Here is a 19,685-nt window from a genome sequence, read left to right on the forward strand (position 1 = left end):
AGCCTTCTGCCCTCCCATGTTCATCTGAAAATATATGTTCTCCCTGCAGTTGTTGTCCCAAGATGAGAGTTCCCTTGTGCTGCCTCAGTTGAATCTCCTTTACTTGACAGAGATGTGCATGAGCAGCGGCCCTCCCCAGCCCTATTCCAAATCATACTTATTTTGCATAGGAGATACCATGGTCATGAAGATTTTTCTCCCAGGGTGAGGTTCATTCATTGCATTTTGGGTATGCTGACCCCTGTGATTTCCCCAAATGTGGGAAACTTGACTGCATTATTTGTGGTAGTGGGAGACTGTGTTTGTGTTTTCCTCTGGTCAGCTCTGGTAAAAGTCAGATTTCTTTGTCTCAGATTTTCCTTTAGCCTTGTTCTTCTTTCGAGAGTTCCCTTGTGCTGCCTCAGTTGGATCTCCTTCACTTTACAGGGGGGTACCCGAGCAGCGACCCTCCCCAGCTCTAGCCCAACTCCTACTTACCTGCCAGGTGAGATACTATGATCATGAAGGTGCTTCTCCCAGGGCAAGGCTCACCCATTGTACTCTGGGTGTGCTGCTCCTGCGATTTCCCCAAATGTGGGAAACTTGACTGCATAATTTGTGTTTCCCCTGGTCGGCTCTCGTATAATTCAGATCTCTTTGTCTCAGGTCTCTCTCCAGCCTAGTTTGCTGTCTGTTTCCACTTCTCTTTTCTTCAGCCGCTCCCTTCTATACCCTTGTGCACTATCCAGACTTCTCCTCCCGTCTCCTTACTTTGTGCCTTCCAATGCACAATGCAAACTACAGGTAGTGCTGCAGGGCCCACACCCTTTTACTTGCCTTACAGAGCAGCTCTGGAGCTGTTACAGTGCCAAGCTGCTGCAAGAAATCAGCTTGAATGCTTCAGGGGCTGAGGCATAGCCAACATGAGCCCCACACCGAAGGAGGGTGGAGGTGTTTAATGCAAACTAGGGGTCAGACAAGCGCCGCAAAAGGCCACCATGCCCTGCACGCCCCTTTTCTGTTTTCATATGCAGACGAGGGTTGAAGCCAACTTTGACCCACTGCTTGGATGACATCACCATATGCAAATCCATCTGCGGCAGGCCTTCCCCCAGGAATGTTTGCACTAGTTGTTGCATTTGGTTTGTTGTTTGGGGGTGCTTCAGTATTAGGCAGCCTTCTGCCCTCCCATGTTCATCTGAAAATATGTGTTCTCCCTGCAGTTGTTGTCCCCAGATGAGAGTTCCCTTGTGCTGCCTCAGTTGAATCTCCTTTACTTGACAGAGATGTGCCTGAGCAGCGGCCCTCCCCAGCTCTATCCCAAATCATACTTATTTTGCATAGGAGATACCATGGTCATGAAGATTATTCTCCCAGGGTGAGGTTCATTCATTGCATTCTGGGTATGCTGACCCCTGTGATTTCCCCAAATGTGGGAAACTCGACTGCTTTATTTGTGGTAGTGGGGGACTGTGTTTGTGTTTTCCTCTGGTCAGCTCTGGTAAAAGTCAGATTTCTTTGTTTCAGAGCCTTGTTCTTCTTTTGAGAGTTCCCTTGTGCTGCCTCAGTTGGATCTCCTTCACTTGACAGGGGGGTGCCCGAGCAGAGACCCTCCCCAGCTCTAGCCCAAATCCTACTTACCTGCCAGGTGAGATACTATGATCATGAAGGTGCTTCTCCCAGGGCAAGGCTCACCCATTGCACTCTGGGTGTGCTGCCCCTGCGATTTCCCCAAATGTGGGAAACTTGACTGTATAATTTGTGTTTCCCCTGGTCGGCTCTGGTATAATTCAGATCTCTTTGTATATCTTCAGTATTAGTCAGCCTTCTGCTCCACCCTCCTTTGGTGTGGGGCTCATGTTGGCCATGTCCCATCCCCTGAAGCATTCAAGCAGATTTCTTGCAGCAGCTGGGCACTGTAACAGCTCCAGAGCTGCTCTGTAAGGCAAGTAAAAGGGTGTGGGCCCTGCAGCACTACCTGTAGTTTGCATTGTGCATTGGAAGGCACAAAGTAAGCAGACGGGAGGAGAAGTCAGGATAGTGCACAAGGGTATAGAAGGGAGCGGCTGAAGAAAAGAGAAGTGGAAACAGACAGCAAACTAGGCTGGAGAGAGATCTGAGACAAAGAGATCTGAATTATACGAGAGCCGACCAGGGGAAACACAAATTATGCAGTCAAGTTTCCCACATTTGGGGAAATCGCAGGGGCAGCACACCCAGAGTGCAATGGGTGAGCCTTGCCCTGGGAGAAGCACCTTCATGATCATAGTATCTCACCTGGCAGGTAAGTAGGAGTTGGGCTAGAGCTGGGGAGGGTCTCTGCTTGGGCACCCCCCTGTCAAGTGAAGGAGATCCAACTGAGGCAGCACAAGGGAACTCTCGAAAGAAGAACAAGGCTAGAGGAAGATCTGAAACAAAGAAATCTGACTTTTACCAGAGCTGACCAGAGGAAAACACAAACACAGTCCCCCACTACCACAAATAAAGCAGTCGAGTTTCCCACATTTGGGGAAATCACAGGGGTCAGCATACCCAGAATGCAATGAATGAACCTCACCCTGGGAGAATAATCTTCATGACCATGGTATCTCCTATGCAAAATAAGTATGATTTGGGATAGAGCTGGGGAGGGCCGCTGCTCAGGCACATCTCTGTCAAGTTAAGGAGATTCAACTGAGGCAGCACAAGGGAACTCTCATCTGGGGACAACAACTGCAGGGAGAACACATATTTTCAGATGAACATGGGAGGGCAGAAGGCTGCCTAATACTGAAGCACCCCCAAACAACAAACCAAATGCAACAACTAGTGCAAGCATTCCTGGGGGAAGTTCTGCAGAAGACGGATTTGCATATGGTGATGTCATCCAAGCAGGGGGTCAAAGTTGGCTTCAACCCTCGTCTGCATATGAAAACAGAAAAGGGGCGTGCAGGGCATGGTGGCCTTTTGCGGCGCTTGTCTGACCCCTAGTTTGCATTAAACACCTCCACCCTCCTTCGGTGTGGGGCTCATGTTGGCTATGCCCCAGCCCCTGAAGCATTCAAGCTGATTTCTTGCAGCAGCTGGGCACTGTAACAGCTCCAGGGCTGCTCTGTAAGGCAAGTAAAAGGGTGTGGGCCCTGCAGCACTACCTGTAGTTTGCATTGTGCATTGGAAGGCACAAAGTAAGCAGACGGGAGGAGAAGTCAGGATAGTGCACAAGGGTATAGAAGGGAGCGGCTGAAGAAAAGAGAAGTGGAAACAGACAGCAAACTAGGCTGGAGAGAGACCTGAGACAAAGAGATCTGAATTATACGAGAGCCGACCAGGGGAAACACAAATTATGCAGTCAAGTTTCCCACATTTGGGGAAATCGCAGGAGCAGCACACCCAGAGTACAATGGGTGAGCCTTGCCCTGGGAGAAGCACCTTCATGATCATAGTATCTCACCTGGCAGGTAAGTAGGAGTTGGGCTAGAGCTGGGGAGGGTCGCTGCTCGGGTACCCCCCTGTCAAGTGAAGGAGATCCAACTGAGGCAGCACAAGGGAACTCTCGAAAGAAGAACAAGGCTAAAGGAAAATCTGAGACAAAGAAATCTGACTTTTACCAGAGCTGACCAGAGGAAAGCACAAACACAGTCTCCCACTACCACAAATAATGCAGTCAAGTTTCCCACATTTGGGGAAATCACAGGGGTCAGCATACCCAAAATGCAATGAATGAACCTCACCCTGGGAGAAAAATCTTCATGACCATGGTATCTCCTATGCAAAATAAGTATGATTTGGAATAGGGCTGGGGAGGGCCGCTGCTCATGCACATCTCTGTCAAGTAAAGGAGATTCAACTGAGGCAGCACAAGGGAACTCTCATCTTGGGACAACAACTGCAGGGAGAACATATATTTTCAGATGAACATGGGAGGGCAGAAGGCTGCCTAATACTGAAGCACCCCCAAACAACAAACCAAATGCAACAACTAGTGCAAGCATTCCTGGGGGAAGGCCTGCCGCAGATGGATTTGCATATGGTGATGTCATCCAAGCAGTGGGTCAAAGTTGGCTTCAACCCTCGTCTGCATATGAAAAGAGAAAAGGGGCGTGCAGGGCATGGTGGCCTTTTGCGGCGCTTGGCTGACCCCTAGTTTGCATTAAACACCTCAACACTCCTTTGGTGTGGGGCTCATGTTGGCTATGCCCCAGCCCCTGAAGCATTCAAGCTGATTTCTTGCAGCAGCTGGGCACTGTAACAGCTCCAGAGCTGCTCTGTAAGGCAAGTAAAAGGGTGTGGGCCCTGCAGCACTACCTGTAGTGTGCATTGTGCATTGGAAGGCACAAAGTAAGCAGAGGGGAGGAGAAGTCAGGATAGTGCACAAGGGTATAGAAGGGAGCGGCTGAAGAAAAGAGAAGTGGAAACAGACAGCAAACTAGGCTGGAGAGAGACCTGAGACAAAGAGATCTGAATTATACGAGAGCCAACGAGGGGAAACACAAATTATGCAGTCAAGTTTCCCACATTTGGGGAAATCGCAGGAGCAGCACACCCAGAGTGCAATGGTTGAGCCTTGCCCTGGGAGAAGTACCTTCATGATCATAGTATCTCACCTGGCAGGTAAGTAGGAGTTGGGCTAGAGCTGGGGAGGGTCGCTGCTCGGGTTCCCCCCTGTGAAGTGAAGGAGATCCATCTGAGGCAGCACCAGGGAACTCTCGAAAGAAGAACAAGGCTAGAGGAAGATCTGAGACAAAGAAATCTGACTTTTACCAGAGCTGACCAGAGGAAAGCACAAACACAGTCCCCCACTACCACAAATAATGCAGTCGAGTTTCCCACATTTGGGAAAATCACAGGGGTCAGCATACCCAGAATGCAATGAATGAACCTCACCCTGGGAGAACAATCTTCATGACCATGGTATCTCCTATACAAAATAAGTATGATTTGGGATAGGGCTGGTGAGGGCAGCTGCTCAGGCACATCTCTGTCAAGTAAAGGAGATTCAACTGAGGCAGCACAAGTGAACTCTCATCTGGGGACAACAACTGCAGGGAGACCACATCTTTTCAGATGAACATGGGAGGCGGAAGGCTGCCTAATACTGAAGCACCATCAAATATCAAACCATATGCAACAACTAGTACAAGCACTCCTGGGGGAAGGTCTGCAGCAGACGGATTTGCATACGGTGATGTTATCCAAGCAGTGGGCCAAAGTTGACTGGAACCCTCATCTGCATATGAAAAGAGAAAAGGGGCATGCAGGGCATGGCGGCCTTTTGCAGTGCTTGGATGACCCCTAGTTCGCATTAAACACCTCCCCCCTCCTTTGGTGTGGGGCTCATGTTGGCCATGCCCCATCCCCTGAAGCATTCAAGCTGATTTCTTGCAGCAGCTGGGCACTGTAACAGCTCCAGAGCTGCTCTGTAAGGCAAGTAAAAGGGTGTGGGCCCTGCAGCACTACCTGTAGTTTGCATTGTGCATTGGAAGGCACAAAGTAAGCAGACGGGAGGAGAAGTCAGGATAGTGCACAAGGGTATAGAAGGGAGCGGCTGAAGAAAAGAGAAGTGGAAACAGACAGCAAACTAGGCTGGAGAGAGACCTGAGACAAATAGATCTGAATTATACGAGAGCCGACCAGGGGAAACACAAATTATGCAGTCAAGTTTCCCACATTTGGGGAAATCGCAGGGGCAGCACACCCAGAGTGCAATGGGTGAGCCTTGCCCTGGGAGAAGCACCTTCATGATCATAGTATCTCACCTGGCAGGTAAGTAGGAGTTGGGCTAGAGCTGGGGAGGGTCGCTGCTCGGGTACCCCCCTGTCAAGTGAAGGAGATCCAACTGAGGCAGCACAATGGAACTCTCGAAAGAAGAACAAGGCTAGAGGAAAATCTGAGACAAAGAAATCTGACTTTTACCAGAGCTGACCAGAGGAAAGCACAAACACAGTCCCCCACTACCACAAATAATGCAGTCAAGTTTCCCACATTTGGGGAAATCACAGGGGTCAGCATACCCAAAATGCAATGAATGAACCTCACCCTGGGAGAACAATCTTCATGACCATGGTATCTCCTATGCAAAATAAGTATGATTTGGAATAGGGCTGGGGAGGGCCGCTGCTCATGCACATCTCTGTCAAGTAAAGGAGATTCAACTGAGGCAGCACAAGGGAACTCTCATCTGGGGACAACAACTGCAGGGAGAACACATATTTTCAGATGAACATGGGAGGGCAGAAGGCTGCCTAATACTGAAGCACCCCCAAACAACAAACCAAATGCAACAACTAGTGCAAGCATTCCTGGGGGAAGTTCTGCAGAAGACTGATTTGCATACGGTGATGTCATCCAAGCAGTGGGTCAAAGTTGGCTTCAACCCTCATCTGCATATGAAAAAAGAAAAGGGGCGTGCAGGGCATGGCGGCCTTTTGCGGTGCTTGGATGACCCCTAGTTCGCATTAAACACCTCCACCCTCCTTTGGTGTGGGGCTCATGTTGGCCATGCCCCATCCCCTGAAGCATTCAAGCTGATTTCTTGCAGCAGCTGGGCACTGTAACAGCTCCAGAGCTGCTCTGTAAGGCAAGTAAAAGGGTGTGGGCCCTGCAGCACTACCTGTAGTTTGCATTGTGCATTGGAAGGCACAAAGGAAGCAGACGGGAGGAGAAGTCAGGATAGTGCACAAGGGTATAGAAGGGAGCGGCTGAAGAAAAGAGAAGTGGAAACAGACAGCAAACTAGGCTGGAGAGAGACCTGAGACAAAGAGATCTGAATTATACGAGAGCCGACCAGGGGAAACACAAATTATGCAGTCAAGTTTCCCACATTTGGGGAAATCGCAGGGGCAGCACACCCAGAGTGCAATGGGTGAGCCTTGCCCTGGGAGAAGCACCTTCATGATCATAGTATCTCACCTGGCAGGTAAGTTGGAGTTGGGCTAGAGCTGGGGAGGGTCGCTGTTCGGGCACCCCCCTGTCAAGTGAAAGAGATCCAACTGAGGCAGCACAAGGGAACTCTCGAAAGAAGAACAAGGCTAGAGGAAGATCTGAGACAAAGAAATCTGACTTTTTCCAGAGCTGACCAGAGGAAAGCACAAACACAGTCCCCCACTACCACAAATAATGCAGTCGAGTTTCCCACATTTGGGGAAATCACAGGGGTCAGCATACCCAGAATGCAATGCATGAACCTCACCCTGGGAGAAAAATCTTCATGACCATGGTATCGCCTATGCAAAATAAGTATGATTTGGGATAGGGCTGGGGAGGGCCGCTGCTCAGGCACATCTCTGTCAAGTAAAGGAGATTCAACTGAGGCAGCACAAGGGAACTCTCATCTGGGGACAACAACTGCAGGGAGAACACATATTTTCAGATGAACATGTGAGGGCAGAAGGCTGCCTAATGCTGAAGCACCCCCAAACAACAAAACAAATGCAACAACTAGTGCAAGCATTCCTGGGGGAAGTTCTGCAGAAGACGGATTTGCATACGGTGATGTCATCCAAGCAGTGGGTCAAAGTTGGCTTCAACCCTCGTCTGCATATGAAAAGAGAAAAGGGGCATGCAGGGCATGGCGGCCTTTTGCGGTGCTTGGATGACCCCTAGTTCGCATTAAACACCTCCACCCTCCTTTGGTGTGGGGCTCATGTTGGCCATGCCCCATCCCCTGAAGCATTCAAGCTGATTTCTTGCAGCAGCTGGGCACTGTAACAGCTCCAGAGCTGCTCTGTAAGGCAAGTAAAAGGGTGTGGGCCCTGCAGCACTACCTGTAGTTTGCATTGTGCATTGGAAGGCACAAAGGAAGCAGACGGGAGGAGAAGTCAGGATAGTGCGCAAGGGTATAGAAGGGAGCGGCTGAAGAAAAGAGAAGTGGAAACAGACAGCAAACTAGGCTGGAGAGAGACCTGAGACAAAGAGATCTGAATTATACGAGAGCCGACCAGGGGAAACACAAATTATGCAGTCAAGTTTCCCACATTTGGGGAAATCGCAGGGGCAGCACACCCAGAGTGCAATGGGTGAGCCTTGCCCTGGGAGAAGCACCTTCATGATCATAGTATCTCACCTGGCAGGTAAGTAGGAGTTGGGCTAGAGCTGGGGAGGGTCGCTGTTCGGGCACCCCCCTGTCAAGTGAAAGAGATCCAACTGAGGCAGCACAAGGGAACTCTCGAAAGAAGAACAAGGCTAGAGGAAGATCTGAGACAAAGAAATCTGACTTTTTCCAGAGCTGACCAGAGGAAAGCACAAACACAGTCCCCCACTACCACAAATAATGCAGTCGAGCTTCCCACATTTGGGGAAATCACAGGGGTCAGCATACCCAGAATGCAATGCATGAACCTCACCCTGGGAGAAAAATCTTCATGACCATGGTATCGCCTATGCAAAATAAGTATGATTTGGGATAGGGCTGGGGAGGGCCGCTGCTCAGGCACATCTCTGTCAAGTAAAGGAGATTCAACTGAGGCAGCACAAGGGAACTCTTATCTGGGGACAACAACTGCAGGGAGAACACATATTTTCAGATGAACATGTGAGGGCAGAAGGCTGCCTAATGCTGAAGCACCCCCAAACAGCAAACCAAATGCAACAACTAGTGCAAGCATTCCTGGGGGAAGGCCTGCAGCAGATGGATTTGCATATGGTGATGTCATCCAAGCAGTGGGTCAAAGTTGGCTTCAACCCTCGTCTGCATATGAAAAGAGAAAAGGGGCGTGCAGGGCATGGCGGCCTTTTGCAGCGCTTGGATGACCCCTAGTTCGCATTACACACCTCCACCCTCCTTCGGTGTGGGGCTCATGTTGGCTATGCCCCAGCCCCTGAAGCATTCAAGCTGATTTCTTGCAGCAGCTGGGCACTGTAACTGCTCCAGAGCTACTCTGTAAGGCAAGTAAAAGGGTGTGGGCCCTGCAGCACTACCTGTAGTTCGCATTGTGCGTTGGAAGGCACGAAGTAAGCAGACGGGAGAAGTCAGGATAGTGCGCAAGGGCATAGAAGGGAGCGGCTCAAGAAAAGAGAAGTGGAAACAGACAGCAAACTAGGCTGGAGAGAGACCTGAGACAAAGAGATCTGAATTATACGAGAGCCGACGAGGGAAACACAAATTATGCAGTCAAGTTTCCCACATTTGGGGAAATCGCAGGAGCAGCACACCCAGAGTGCAATGGTTGAGCCTTGCCCTGGGAGAAGCACCTTCATGATCATAGTATCTCACCTGGCAGGTAAGTAGGAGTTGGGCTAGAGCTGGGGAGGGTCGCTGCTCGGGTTCCCCCCTGTGAAGTGAAGGAGATCCAACTGAGGCAGCACCAGGGAACTCTCGAAAGAAGAACAAGGCTAGAGGAAGATCTGAGACAAAGAAATCTGACTTTTACCAGAGCTGACCAGAGGAAAGCACAAACACAGTCCCCCACTACCACAAATAATGCAGTCGAGTTTCCCACATTTGGGAAAATCACAGGGGTCAGCATACCCAGAATGCAATGAATGAACCTCACCCTGGGAGAACAATCTTCATGACCATGGTATCTCCTATGCAAAATAAGTATGATTTGGGATAGGGCTGGTGAGGGCCGCTGCTCAGGCACATCTCTGTCAAGTAAAGGAGATTCAACTGAGGCAGCACAAGGGAACTCTCATCTGGGGACAACAACTGCAGGGAGACCACATCTTTTCAGATGAACATGGGAGGGCGGAAGGCTGCCTAATACTGAAGCACCATCAAATTTCAAACCATATGCAACAACTAGTACAAGCACTCCTGGGGGAAGGTCTGCAGCAGACGGATTTGCATACGGTGATGTTATCCAAGCAGTGGGCCAAAGTTGACTGGAACCCTCATCTGCATATGAAAAGAGAAAAGGGGCATGCAGGGCATGGCGGCCTTTTGCAGTGCTTGGATGACCCCTAGTTCGCATTAAACACCCCCACCCTCCTTTGGTGTGGGGCTCATGTTGGCCATGCCCCATCCCCTGAAGCATTCAAGCTGATTTCTTGCAGCAGCTGGGCACTGTAACAGCTCCAGAGCCGTTCTGTAAGGCAAGTAAAAGGGTGTGGGCCCTGCAGCACCACCTGTTGTTCGCATTGTGCGTTGGAAGGCACAAATTAAGCAGACGGGAGGAGAAGTCAGGATAGTGCGCAAGGGCATACTTTTCTCTTAGTCCGGGGGCAAGGCTTCAAAATGGGGTCTGCAACGGAGGAGACACAGGGGGCGTGGTCACAGCAGCTTTTCTCTACAGCCTGCACCAGCAGGAGCCTACACCATTTTTTATGATCACGCTGAACTGCAGTGCGACTGCAATTACAGCATGGTCAAGAAGGGAGGCGTCATGCTGGGTGGCCATGCCCTGTCACTGTGCAGGAGCCAGCACAGCTCACACACTAGTACCCGGGTGCAGCCCCCAACCCCCGGGACACCCGGAGCAACAAAATGTAGATTCAGGCCACCAGGCCACGCCCCTACCTATGAAACCATGCCTCCTTTTTACCATTGCGCTGTTTATCTGCGCGCACTGCATTACAATCTCCCTCGCCACCTTTCTGGGTGTCACCAGTGATAGTGACACCTCTGCCATGCTTGTAGCAGCTGGTCCTAAGATCTACGCCTCAAGCCCTGAGTGTTTGCACTTGTGACTTGTTGATCATCATAGCGAAGCAGATGCTTACAGAAAACTGCAGGGGCTTAGATTGAAAATAAAAAAATTGATGGGTATAAGGTAGAGAGGAGCGGGTTCGGTTCTCCGAGAACCGAATTCCCCACGAACTCCACGTGGTTTACACTGGTCCGAGGCAGGCTCGGTTGTTCCCGCCTGACTCGGAAAACCTGAACAAGGGAAAATGTCATCATCCCGCTGTCGGATTCTTGCGAGATTCGGATTCCATATAAAGAGCTGCGCGTTGCTGCCATTTTTACTCGTGCATTGAAGAGAGAGCGGAGAGGACGTGGCTATGTTCTCTCAGTGGAAATCTCAATATCAGTGCTCAGTATCAGTGGTTACTTATTGCTGCTCAGTAATACTAGTAGTGTGTCTCTCCTGCTCAGTGTCAGTTCTCAGTAGTATCCTCATCAGTGCTCAGTATCACTGCTCATTGTCTTGTGCTGCATTGTGGTGCTCAGCATACTACAGTACATTACTAATAGTCCAGTGCTGCATCTTGCTGCTCAGTGTCAGTTCTAGTATCCTCATCAGTGCTCACTATCACTGCTCATTGCATTGTGGTGTTCTGTATACTACAGTAACATAGTAATATAGTATATATAGAGGAGCGGGTTCGGTTCTCCGAGAACCGAATTCCCGACGAACTCCACGTGGTTTACACTGGTCCGTGGCAGGCTCGGTTGTTCCCGCCTGACTCGGAAAACCTGAACAAGGGAAAATGTCATCATCCCGCTGTCGGATTCTCGCGAGATTCGGATTCCATATAAAGAGCTGCGCGTTGCCGCCATTTTTACTCGTGCATTGAAGAGAGAGCGGAGAGGACGTGGCTATGTTCTCTCAGTGGAAATCTCAATATCAGTGCCCAGTATCAGTGGTTACTTATTGCTGCTCAGTAATACTAGTAGTGTGTCTCTCCTGCTCAGTGTCAGTTCTCAGTAGTATCCTCATCAGTGCTCAGTATCACTGCTCATTGTCTTGTGCTGCATTGTGGTGCTCAGCATACAACAGTACATTACTAATAGTCCAGTGCTGCATCTTGCTGCTCATGTTGGCTATGCCCCAGCCCCTGAAGCATTCAAGCTGATTTCTTGCAGCAGCTGGGCACTGTAACAGCTCCAGAGCTGCTCTGTAAGGCAAGTAAAAGGGTGTTGGCCCTGCAGCACTACCTGTAGTTTGCATTGTGCGTTGGAAGGCACAAAGTAAGCAGACAGGAGAAGTCAGGAGAGTGCACAAGGGCATAGAAGGCAGGGGCTCAAGAAAAGAGAAGTGGAAACAGACAGCAAACTAGGCTGGAGAGAGACCTGAGACAAAGAGATCTGAATTATACGAGTAGCCGACCAGAGGAAACACAAATTATGCAGTCAAGTGTCCCACATTTGGGGAAATCGTAGGAGCAGCACACCCAGAGTGCAATGGGTGAGCCTTGCCCTGGTAGAAGCACCTTCCTGATCATAGTATCTCACTTGGCAGGTAAGTAGGAGTTGGGCTTGAGCTGGGGAGGGTCGCTGCTCGGGCACCCCCCTGTCAAATGAAGGAGATCCACAAACACAGTCCCCCACTACCACAATTAATGCAGTCAAGTTTCCCACATTTGGGGAAATCACAGGGGTCAGCATACCCAGAATGCAATGAATGAACCTCACCCTGGGAGAACAATCTTCATGACCATGGAAACTCCTATGCAAAATAAGTATGATTTGGGATAGGGCTGGGGAGGGCCGCTGCTCAGGCACATCTCTGTCAAGTAAAGGAGATTCAACTGAGGCAGCACAAGGGAACTCTCATCTGGGGACAACAACTGCAGGGAGAACACATATTTTCAGATGAACATGGGAGGGCAGAAGGCTGCCTAATACTGAAGCACCCCCAAACAACAAACCAAATGTAACAACTAGTAAAAGCATTCCTGGGAGAAGGTCTGCAGAAGATGGATTTGCATACGGTGATGTCATCCAAGCAGTGGGCCAAAGTTGGCTGGAACCCTCATCTGCATATGAAAAGAGAAAAGGGTTATGCAGGGCATGGCGGCCTTTTGCGGTGCTTGGATGACCCCTAGTTCGCATTAAATACCTCCACCCTCCTTCGGTGTGGGGCTCATGTTGGCTATGCCCCAGCCCCTGAAGCATTCAAGCTGATTTCTTGCAGCAGCTGGGCACTGTAACAGCTCCAGAGCTGCTCTGTACGGCAAGTAAAAGGGTGTGGGCCCTGCAGCACTACCTGTAGTTCGCATTGTGCGTTGGAAGGCACAAAGTAAGCAGACGGGAGAAGTCAGGATAGTGCGCAAGGGCATAGAAGGGAGCGGCTCAAGAAAACAGAAGTGGAAACAGACAGCAAACTAGGCTGGAGAGAGACCTGAGACAAAGAGATCTGAATTATACGAGAGCCGACCAGGGGAAACACAAATTATGCAGTCAAGTTTCCCACATTTGGGGAAATCGCAGGAGCAGCACACCCAGAGTGCAATGGGTGAGCCTTGCCCTGGGAGAAGCACCTTCATGATCATAGTATCTCACCTGGCAGGTATGTAGGAGTTGGGCTAGAGCTGGGGAGGGTCGCTGCTCGGGTACCCCCCTGTCAAGTGAAGGAGATCAAACTGAGGCAGCACAATGGAACTCTCGAAAGAAGAACAAGGCTAGAGGAAGATCTGAGACAAAGAAATCTGACTTTTACCAGAGCTGACCAGAGGAAAACACAAACACAGTCCCCCACTACCACAAATAATGCAGTTGAGTTTCCCACATTTGGGGAAATCACAGGGGTCAGCATACCCAGAATGCAATGAATGAACCTCACCCTGGGAGAACAATCTTTATGACCATGGTATCTCCCTTGCAAAATAAGTATGATTTGAGATAGGGCTGGGGAGGGCCGCTGCTCAGGCACATCTCTGTCAAGTAAAGGAGATTCAACTGAGGCAGCACAAGGGAACTCTCATCTGGGGACAACAACTGCCGGGAGAACACATATTTTCAGATGAACATGGGAGGGCAGAAGGCTGCCTAATACTGAAGCACGCCCAAACAACAAACCAAATGCAACAACTACTACAAGCATTCCTGGGAGAAGGTCTGCAGAAGACGGATTTGCATACGGTGATGTCATCCAAGCAGTGGGCCAAAGTTGGCTGGAACCCTCATCTGCATATGTTGAAGATACAATTTGTGAATTGCATTTAACACTATCTCCCTTTCCTGGGGAGAAGATGGTAGGGCCGATTTGAAAAACCGGCGAGGAGGCACCTCTTCGAATTTCAGCTTGTAACCCTGAGAAACAATTTCTATTGCCTAGGGATCCACCTGCGAATGAACCCAGATGTGGCTGAAAACTCGAAGACGTGCCCCCAGCTGGGCGGACTCCTTTAGCGGAGCCCCAGCGTCATGCGGTGGATTTTGTAGAGGCCGGAGAGGACTTCTGTTCCTGGGAACTAGCTGTGTTGTGCAGCTTCTTCCCTCTGCCCTTACCTCTGGCAAGAAAGGACGCACCTCGTACTTTCTTGTTTCTCTGTGATCGAAAGGACTGCATTTGATAATGTGGTGCTTTCTTAGGCTGTGAGGGAATATAAGGCAAAAAATTTGATTTACCAGCTGTAGCTGTGGAGACTAGGTCCGAGAGACCTTCCCCAAACAATTCCTCACCCCTGTAAGGTAAAACCTCCATATGCCTTTTTGAGTCGGCATCACCTGTCCATTGCCGGGTCCATAGGACTCGTCTAGCAGAAATCGACATAGCGTTTATTCTAGAACCCAGTAGACTAATGTCACTTTGAGCATCTCTCATATATAGGACAGCATCTTTTATATGCCCAATGGTCAATAACATAGCATCCTTATCTAGGGTCTCAATCTCTGCTGATAAGGTATCTGTCCATGCTGCCACCGCGCTACAACCCCGGCCGACGCAATTGCCGGTCTGAGTAAGGTACCAGAATGTGTGTAAATGGACTTTAGGGTAACCTCCTGCTTGCGGTCAGCAGGGTCCCTGATGGTAGCCGTATCCTGGGATGGCAGCGCTACCTTTTTGGATAAGCGTGTCAATGCTTTATCCACCCTAGGGGAGGATTCCCACCGTATCCTGTCCATTGGCGGGAAAGGATACGCCATAAGAATCCTTTTGGGAATCTGCAGCTTTTTGTCTGGAGATTCCCAAGCTTTTTCACATAATTCGTTCAACTCATGTGAGGGGGGAAAGGTTATCTCAGGTTTCTTTCCCTTATACATGTGTACCCTCGTGTCAGGGACAGGGGACTCTGTGATGTGCAAAACATCTTTTATTGCAATAATCATATATCGAATACATTTAGCCAATTTTGGCTGTAACTTTGCATCATCGTAGTCGACACTGGAGTCAGAATCTGTGTCGGTATCTGTGTCAACTATTTGGGATAGTGGGCGCTTTTGAGACCCCGAAGGTCCCTGCGACATAGGGACAGGCATGGGTTGACTCCCTGACTGTTCCCTAGCTTTAGCTTTGTCTAATCTCTTGTGTAATAAGTTTACATTAGCACTTAAAACATTCCACATATCCATCCAGTCAGGTGTCGGCGTTGTCGATGGAGACACCACATTAATTTGCTCCTGCTCCTCTCTAGGAGAGCCTTCTACCTCAGACATTTCGACACACGTGTACCGACACACCATACACTCAGGGAATCCTCTTATCTGAGGACAGTTCCCCAACAAGGCCCTTTGGAGAGACAGAGAGAGAGAGTATGCCAGCACACACCCCAGCGCTATATGACCCAGGAAAAAAACACAATAATTTTATGTTTACCCAGTAGCGCTGTATTTCCATATATATATGCGCCTAATTATGTGCCCCCCTCTTCTTTAAGACCCTCTTTCTACCGTGGTATAAGCAGGGGAGAGTCCGTGGAGCTTCCCCTCAGCGGTGCTGTGGAGAAAATGGCGCTGGTGAGTGCTGAGGGAGAAGCCCCACCCCCTCAGCGACGGGCTTCTGTCCCGCTCAAATATAGTAAAAAAATGGCGGGGGCTCTTATATATATATACAGTGCCTAGCTGCATATATATTTATTTTGCCAAAGAGAGGTCTATATTGCTGCCCAGGGCGTCCCCCCTGCGCCCTTCACCCTTACACTGACTGCCGTGTGTGAGGTGTATTGGAGCAATGGAGCACAGCTTTACTGCTGTGCGTTACCTCAGTGAAGATCATGAAGTCTTCCGCCGCCTCTGAAGTCTTCTTTTCTTCTCATACTCACCCGGCTTCTATCTTCCGGCTCTGCGAGGGGGACGGCGGCGCGGCTCTGGGACGGACGGCGAGGGTGAGACCTGCGTACCGATCCCTCTGGAGCTAATGCTGTACAGTAGCCTAAGAAGCAGAGCCTATCAACTCACAGAAGTAGGTGTACATCTCTCCCCTCCGCCCCTCGATGCAGGGAGTCTGTTGCCAGCAGGCTCCCTGAAAATAAAAAAATCTAACAAATATACTTTCTGTCAGGAAACTCAGGAGAGCTCCCTGAAAAGCACCCAGTCTCCTCTGGGCACAGTAGTAAACTGAGGTCTGGAGGAGGGGCATAGAGGGAGGAGCCAGTGCACACCCAGATCTAAAGTCTTTCTTAAAGTACGGAGTCCCCAGCATCCTCTAGGACGTAAGAGAAAAATTATGCTGGCAGAAAAATCCAATTGAGTGATTAAACAGCTCCAGAGCTGCTCTGTAAGGCAAGTAAAAGGGTGTGGGCCCTGCAGCACTACCTGTAGTTTGCATTGTGCATTGGAAGCCTAGTTTGCTGTCTGTTTCCACTTCTTTTTTCTTGAGCCCCTCCCGTCTATACCCATGTGCACTATCCTGACTTCTCCTCCCGTCTGCTTACTTTGTGCCTTCCAATGCACAATGCAAACTACAGGTAGTGCTGCAGGGCCCACACCCTTTTACTTGCCTTACAGAGCAGCTCTTGAGCTGTTACAGTGCCCAGCTGCTGCAAGAAATCAGCGTGAATGCTTCAGGGGCTGGGGCATGGCCAACATGAGCCCCACACCGAAGGAGGGTGGGGGTGTTTAATGCGAACTAGGGGTCTCGCACAATGCGAACTACAGGTAGTGCTGCAGGGCCCACACCCTTTTACTTGCCTTACAGAGCAGCTCTGGAGCTGTTACAGTGCCCAGCTGCTGCAAGAAATCAGCTTGAATCCTTCAGGGGCTGGGGCATAGCCAACATGAGCCCCACACCGACGGAGGGTGGAGGTGTTTAATGCGAACTAGGGGTCATCCAAGTGCCGCAAAAGGCCGCCATGCCCTGCACGCCCCTTTTCTCTTTTCATATGCAGACGAGGGTTGAAGCCAACTTTGACCCACTGCTTGGATGACATCGCCATATGCAAATCCATCTGCTGCAGGCCTTCCCCCAGGAATGCTTGCACTAGTTGTTGCATTTGGTTTGTTGTTTGGGGGTGCTTCAGTATTAGGCAGCCTTCTGCCCTCCCATGTTCATCTGAAAATATGTGTTCTCCCTGCAGTTGTTGTCCCCAGATGAGAGTTCCCTTGTGCTGCCTCAGTTGAATCTCCTTTACTTGACAGAGATGTGCCTGAGCAGCGGCCCTCCCCAGCCCTATCCCAAATCATACTTATTTTGCATAGGAGATACCATGGTCATGAAGACTGTTCTCCCAGGGTGCGGTTCATTCATTGCATTCTGGGTATGCTGACCCCTGTGATTTCCCCAAATGTGGGAAACTCGACTGCATTATTTAATGCGAACTAGGGGTCATCCAAGCACCGCAAAAGGCCGCCATGCCCTGCATACCCCTTTTCTCTTTTCATAAGCAGACGAGGTTTGAAGCCAACTTTGACCCACTGCTTGGATGACATCACTTGCTGCCTTTCCAATGAAGCAAGTTTAATTTAATAATAGGTGAAAAACCATCCCTACAAAGGTGTTAATCAGATACTTGGCTTTGTGGACACTTTTCAGAGCACAAATTTGTTAGCATAAAAATAAAGCCAGAAAATGAAGAGCTGTTTAATCACTCAATTGGATTTTTCTGCCAGCATATTTCTTTTTCTCTGCAACCCACTGCTAAATTGTGCTTCCTAGCTGTTTTTATAAAATCACTGAATCAAATCTAACTCTGATTACATCAGAGAAGGCCAGGTACCCTACACCATAACAGGGGGTTTGAAATTTTGACTTGTCTACTTAAAGATCACCAAAATCTGATAACAAGGTCAATTAAGTCCCTGGGTGGGATTGAACCACCAACCTTTTGGTTAATAGCCTTACACACTAACTGATTGCGCCACAGCGACACTTTGCAAAAGTACATACTGACAAAGGCTAATAAGCATTCATCTAGAACGATTCCTAGAAACATTTTAAAAAGTCAATAATGTGGAGAGTTTTTGTAAGATGTTTCTTCCATCAACCAATGAAGAAACACATTGGTACTTTCCCATGATGAGTGAGTGCTTCAGGATCTTTTGCACTTACATGTGCAGCAGAGTACTGTAATGGAAGCATGCTGGGTCCATAACCCAGAGGTAGGCAGATTGAAACTATCCTCTGCTATATGCATTTTTTTTTGTTAATTAAAGTAATCCAAAACTGGGATTGATATTTTTGCTCTTTTATTTTTACTTAAAGTACAATAACTTTTACCATTTTAATATTTTTAATAGTATATTGACAGTATTGTTTTCTTTCAAAAATCCAATTCATTTTCTTTACCCGATTATTAAAATGGTAATTGACAAAAACAAACTACATTGTCACCAGAAGAGCAATACAAAATGTACAAGTGATATATTAAAATCATCTTTCCAGCTTGAATTTCAATGATGCATTGGGGCAACGATTTTGTGAGAAACATCTTCACCCTTAAATAAAGATTTTCTTAATTCCTTACCTGTGTGCTAATTAGATATCACCTTGTTTTCACATTAAACAGACTTCCACATGAGAAAACAGCAAAGATGCAGTGGCGTTAATGTTTCCTGGTGTCAACCTGTATTATTTCCGTAGATATTGAAATGAGGATGCATCTTGCTGCCTTTCCAATGAAGCAAGTTTATTTAGTAATAGGTGAAAAACCATCCCTACAAAGATGTTAATCAGATACTTGGCTTTGTGGACACTTTTCAGAGAACAAATTTGTAATCATAAAAATAAAGCCAGAAAATGAAGAGCTGTTTAATCACTCAATTGGATTTTTCTGCCAGCATTTTTCTTTTTCTCTGCAACCCACTGCTAAATTGTGCTTCCTAGCTGTTTTTTTATAAAATCACTTAATCAAATCTAACTCTGATTACATCAGAGAAGGCCAGGTACCCTATACCATAAGAGGGGGTTTGCAATTTTGACTTGTCTACTTAAATATCACCAAAATCTGATCACAAGGTCAATTACATCCCTGGGTGGGATTGAACCACCAACCTTTTGATAAATAGCTGAACACACTAACCGATTGCGCCACAGAGACACTTTGCAAAAAGCACATACTGACAAAGACTAATAAGCATTCATCTAGAACGTTTCCTAGAAAAACTTTAAAAAGTCAATAATCTGGAGAGTTTTTGTAAGATGTTTCTTCCAGCAACCAATGAAGAAACACATTAGTACTTTCGCATGATGAGTGAGTGCTTCAGGATCTCTTGCACTTACATGTGCAGCAGAGTACTGCAATGGAAGCATGCTGGGCCCATAACCCAGAGGTAGGCAGATTGAAACTATCCTTTGCTATATGAATTTTTTTTTTGTTCATTAAAGTAATCCAAAACTGGGATTGATATTTTAGCTTTTATTTTTACTTAAAGTACAATAACTTTTACCATTTTAATTTGTTTTAATAGTATATTGACAGTATTGTTTTCTTTCAAAAATCCACTTAATTTTCTTTACCCTATTATTAAAATGGTAATTGACAAAAACAAACTACATTGTCACCATAAGAGCAATACAAAATGTACAAGTGATATATTAAAATCATCTTTCCAGCTTGAATTTCAATGATGCATTGGGGCAACGATTTTGTGAGAAACATCTTCACCCTTAAATAAAGATTTTCTTAATTCCTTACCTGTGTGCTAATTAGATATCACCTTGTTTTCACATTAAACAGACTTCCAC

At 48.2% G+C, this 19,685-nt stretch overlaps 19 non-coding genes and 4 pseudogenes across 19 annotated transcripts; 5 read left to right on the forward strand and 18 right to left on the reverse strand.

The window, feature by feature from the left end:
- Positions 1-153: 153 nt before the first annotated feature.
- Positions 154-317, forward strand: LOC135002259 (U1 spliceosomal RNA). The gene has a single exon (XR_010203507.1). It is a non-coding gene; the product is annotated as a U1 spliceosomal RNA (small nuclear RNA).
- A 152-nt stretch (positions 318-469) lies between these two features.
- On the forward strand, positions 470-632 carry LOC135002198 (U1 spliceosomal RNA). The gene has a single exon (XR_010203456.1). It is a non-coding gene; the product is annotated as a U1 spliceosomal RNA (small nuclear RNA).
- A 674-nt stretch (positions 633-1,306) lies between these two features.
- On the forward strand, positions 1,307-1,470 carry LOC135002248 (U1 spliceosomal RNA). Its single transcript, XR_010203496.1, has one exon. It is a non-coding gene; the product is annotated as a U1 spliceosomal RNA (small nuclear RNA).
- A 142-nt stretch (positions 1,471-1,612) lies between these two features.
- LOC135002275 (U1 spliceosomal RNA) lies at positions 1,613-1,764 on the forward strand (annotated as a pseudogene).
- A 344-nt stretch (positions 1,765-2,108) lies between these two features.
- On the reverse strand, positions 2,109-2,271 carry LOC135002266 (U1 spliceosomal RNA). Its single transcript, XR_010203514.1, has one exon. It is a non-coding gene; the product is annotated as a U1 spliceosomal RNA (small nuclear RNA).
- Positions 2,272-2,423: 152 nt separating this feature from the next.
- On the reverse strand, positions 2,424-2,587 carry LOC135002249 (U1 spliceosomal RNA). The gene has a single exon (XR_010203497.1). It is a non-coding gene; the product is annotated as a U1 spliceosomal RNA (small nuclear RNA).
- Positions 2,588-3,261: 674 nt separating this feature from the next.
- Positions 3,262-3,424, reverse strand: LOC135002200 (U1 spliceosomal RNA). Its single transcript, XR_010203457.1, has one exon. It is a non-coding gene; the product is annotated as a U1 spliceosomal RNA (small nuclear RNA).
- A 152-nt stretch (positions 3,425-3,576) lies between these two features.
- LOC135002253 (U1 spliceosomal RNA) lies at positions 3,577-3,740 on the reverse strand. Its single transcript, XR_010203501.1, has one exon. It is a non-coding gene; the product is annotated as a U1 spliceosomal RNA (small nuclear RNA).
- A 701-nt stretch (positions 3,741-4,441) lies between these two features.
- On the reverse strand, positions 4,442-4,577 carry LOC135002205 (U1 spliceosomal RNA; annotated as a pseudogene).
- A 152-nt stretch (positions 4,578-4,729) lies between these two features.
- On the reverse strand, positions 4,730-4,893 carry LOC135002235 (U1 spliceosomal RNA). Its single transcript, XR_010203483.1, has one exon. It is a non-coding gene; the product is annotated as a U1 spliceosomal RNA (small nuclear RNA).
- A 673-nt stretch (positions 4,894-5,566) lies between these two features.
- LOC135002270 (U1 spliceosomal RNA) lies at positions 5,567-5,729 on the reverse strand. Its single transcript, XR_010203518.1, has one exon. It is a non-coding gene; the product is annotated as a U1 spliceosomal RNA (small nuclear RNA).
- A 152-nt stretch (positions 5,730-5,881) lies between these two features.
- On the reverse strand, positions 5,882-6,045 carry LOC135002233 (U1 spliceosomal RNA). The gene has a single exon (XR_010203481.1). It is a non-coding gene; the product is annotated as a U1 spliceosomal RNA (small nuclear RNA).
- Positions 6,046-6,719: 674 nt separating this feature from the next.
- LOC135002193 (U1 spliceosomal RNA) lies at positions 6,720-6,882 on the reverse strand. The gene has a single exon (XR_010203453.1). It is a non-coding gene; the product is annotated as a U1 spliceosomal RNA (small nuclear RNA).
- A 152-nt stretch (positions 6,883-7,034) lies between these two features.
- On the reverse strand, positions 7,035-7,198 carry LOC135002252 (U1 spliceosomal RNA). The gene has a single exon (XR_010203500.1). It is a non-coding gene; the product is annotated as a U1 spliceosomal RNA (small nuclear RNA).
- Positions 7,199-7,872: 674 nt separating this feature from the next.
- On the reverse strand, positions 7,873-8,035 carry LOC135002267 (U1 spliceosomal RNA). Its single transcript, XR_010203515.1, has one exon. It is a non-coding gene; the product is annotated as a U1 spliceosomal RNA (small nuclear RNA).
- Positions 8,036-8,187: 152 nt separating this feature from the next.
- LOC135002257 (U1 spliceosomal RNA) lies at positions 8,188-8,351 on the reverse strand. The gene has a single exon (XR_010203505.1). It is a non-coding gene; the product is annotated as a U1 spliceosomal RNA (small nuclear RNA).
- A 697-nt stretch (positions 8,352-9,048) lies between these two features.
- On the reverse strand, positions 9,049-9,184 carry LOC135002209 (U1 spliceosomal RNA; annotated as a pseudogene).
- A 152-nt stretch (positions 9,185-9,336) lies between these two features.
- LOC135002258 (U1 spliceosomal RNA) lies at positions 9,337-9,500 on the reverse strand. Its single transcript, XR_010203506.1, has one exon. It is a non-coding gene; the product is annotated as a U1 spliceosomal RNA (small nuclear RNA).
- Positions 9,501-11,924: 2,424 nt separating this feature from the next.
- LOC135002218 (U1 spliceosomal RNA) lies at positions 11,925-12,088 on the reverse strand. Its single transcript, XR_010203468.1, has one exon. It is a non-coding gene; the product is annotated as a U1 spliceosomal RNA (small nuclear RNA).
- Positions 12,089-12,141: 53 nt separating this feature from the next.
- On the reverse strand, positions 12,142-12,304 carry LOC135002262 (U1 spliceosomal RNA). Its single transcript, XR_010203510.1, has one exon. It is a non-coding gene; the product is annotated as a U1 spliceosomal RNA (small nuclear RNA).
- Positions 12,305-12,975: 671 nt separating this feature from the next.
- LOC135002202 (U1 spliceosomal RNA) lies at positions 12,976-13,138 on the reverse strand. The gene has a single exon (XR_010203459.1). It is a non-coding gene; the product is annotated as a U1 spliceosomal RNA (small nuclear RNA).
- A 152-nt stretch (positions 13,139-13,290) lies between these two features.
- Positions 13,291-13,454, reverse strand: LOC135002236 (U1 spliceosomal RNA). The gene has a single exon (XR_010203484.1). It is a non-coding gene; the product is annotated as a U1 spliceosomal RNA (small nuclear RNA).
- A 3,729-nt stretch (positions 13,455-17,183) lies between these two features.
- LOC135002221 (U1 spliceosomal RNA) lies at positions 17,184-17,362 on the forward strand (annotated as a pseudogene).
- The last annotated feature ends 2,323 nt before the right edge of the window (positions 17,363-19,685 follow it).

The sequence above is a fragment of the Pseudophryne corroboree genome, unplaced genomic scaffold, assembly GCF_028390025.1.
Source record: "Pseudophryne corroboree isolate aPseCor3 unplaced genomic scaffold, aPseCor3.hap2 scaffold_1748, whole genome shotgun sequence".
NCBI classification, from domain to species: Eukaryota; Metazoa; Chordata; class Amphibia; order Anura; family Myobatrachidae; genus Pseudophryne; species Pseudophryne corroboree.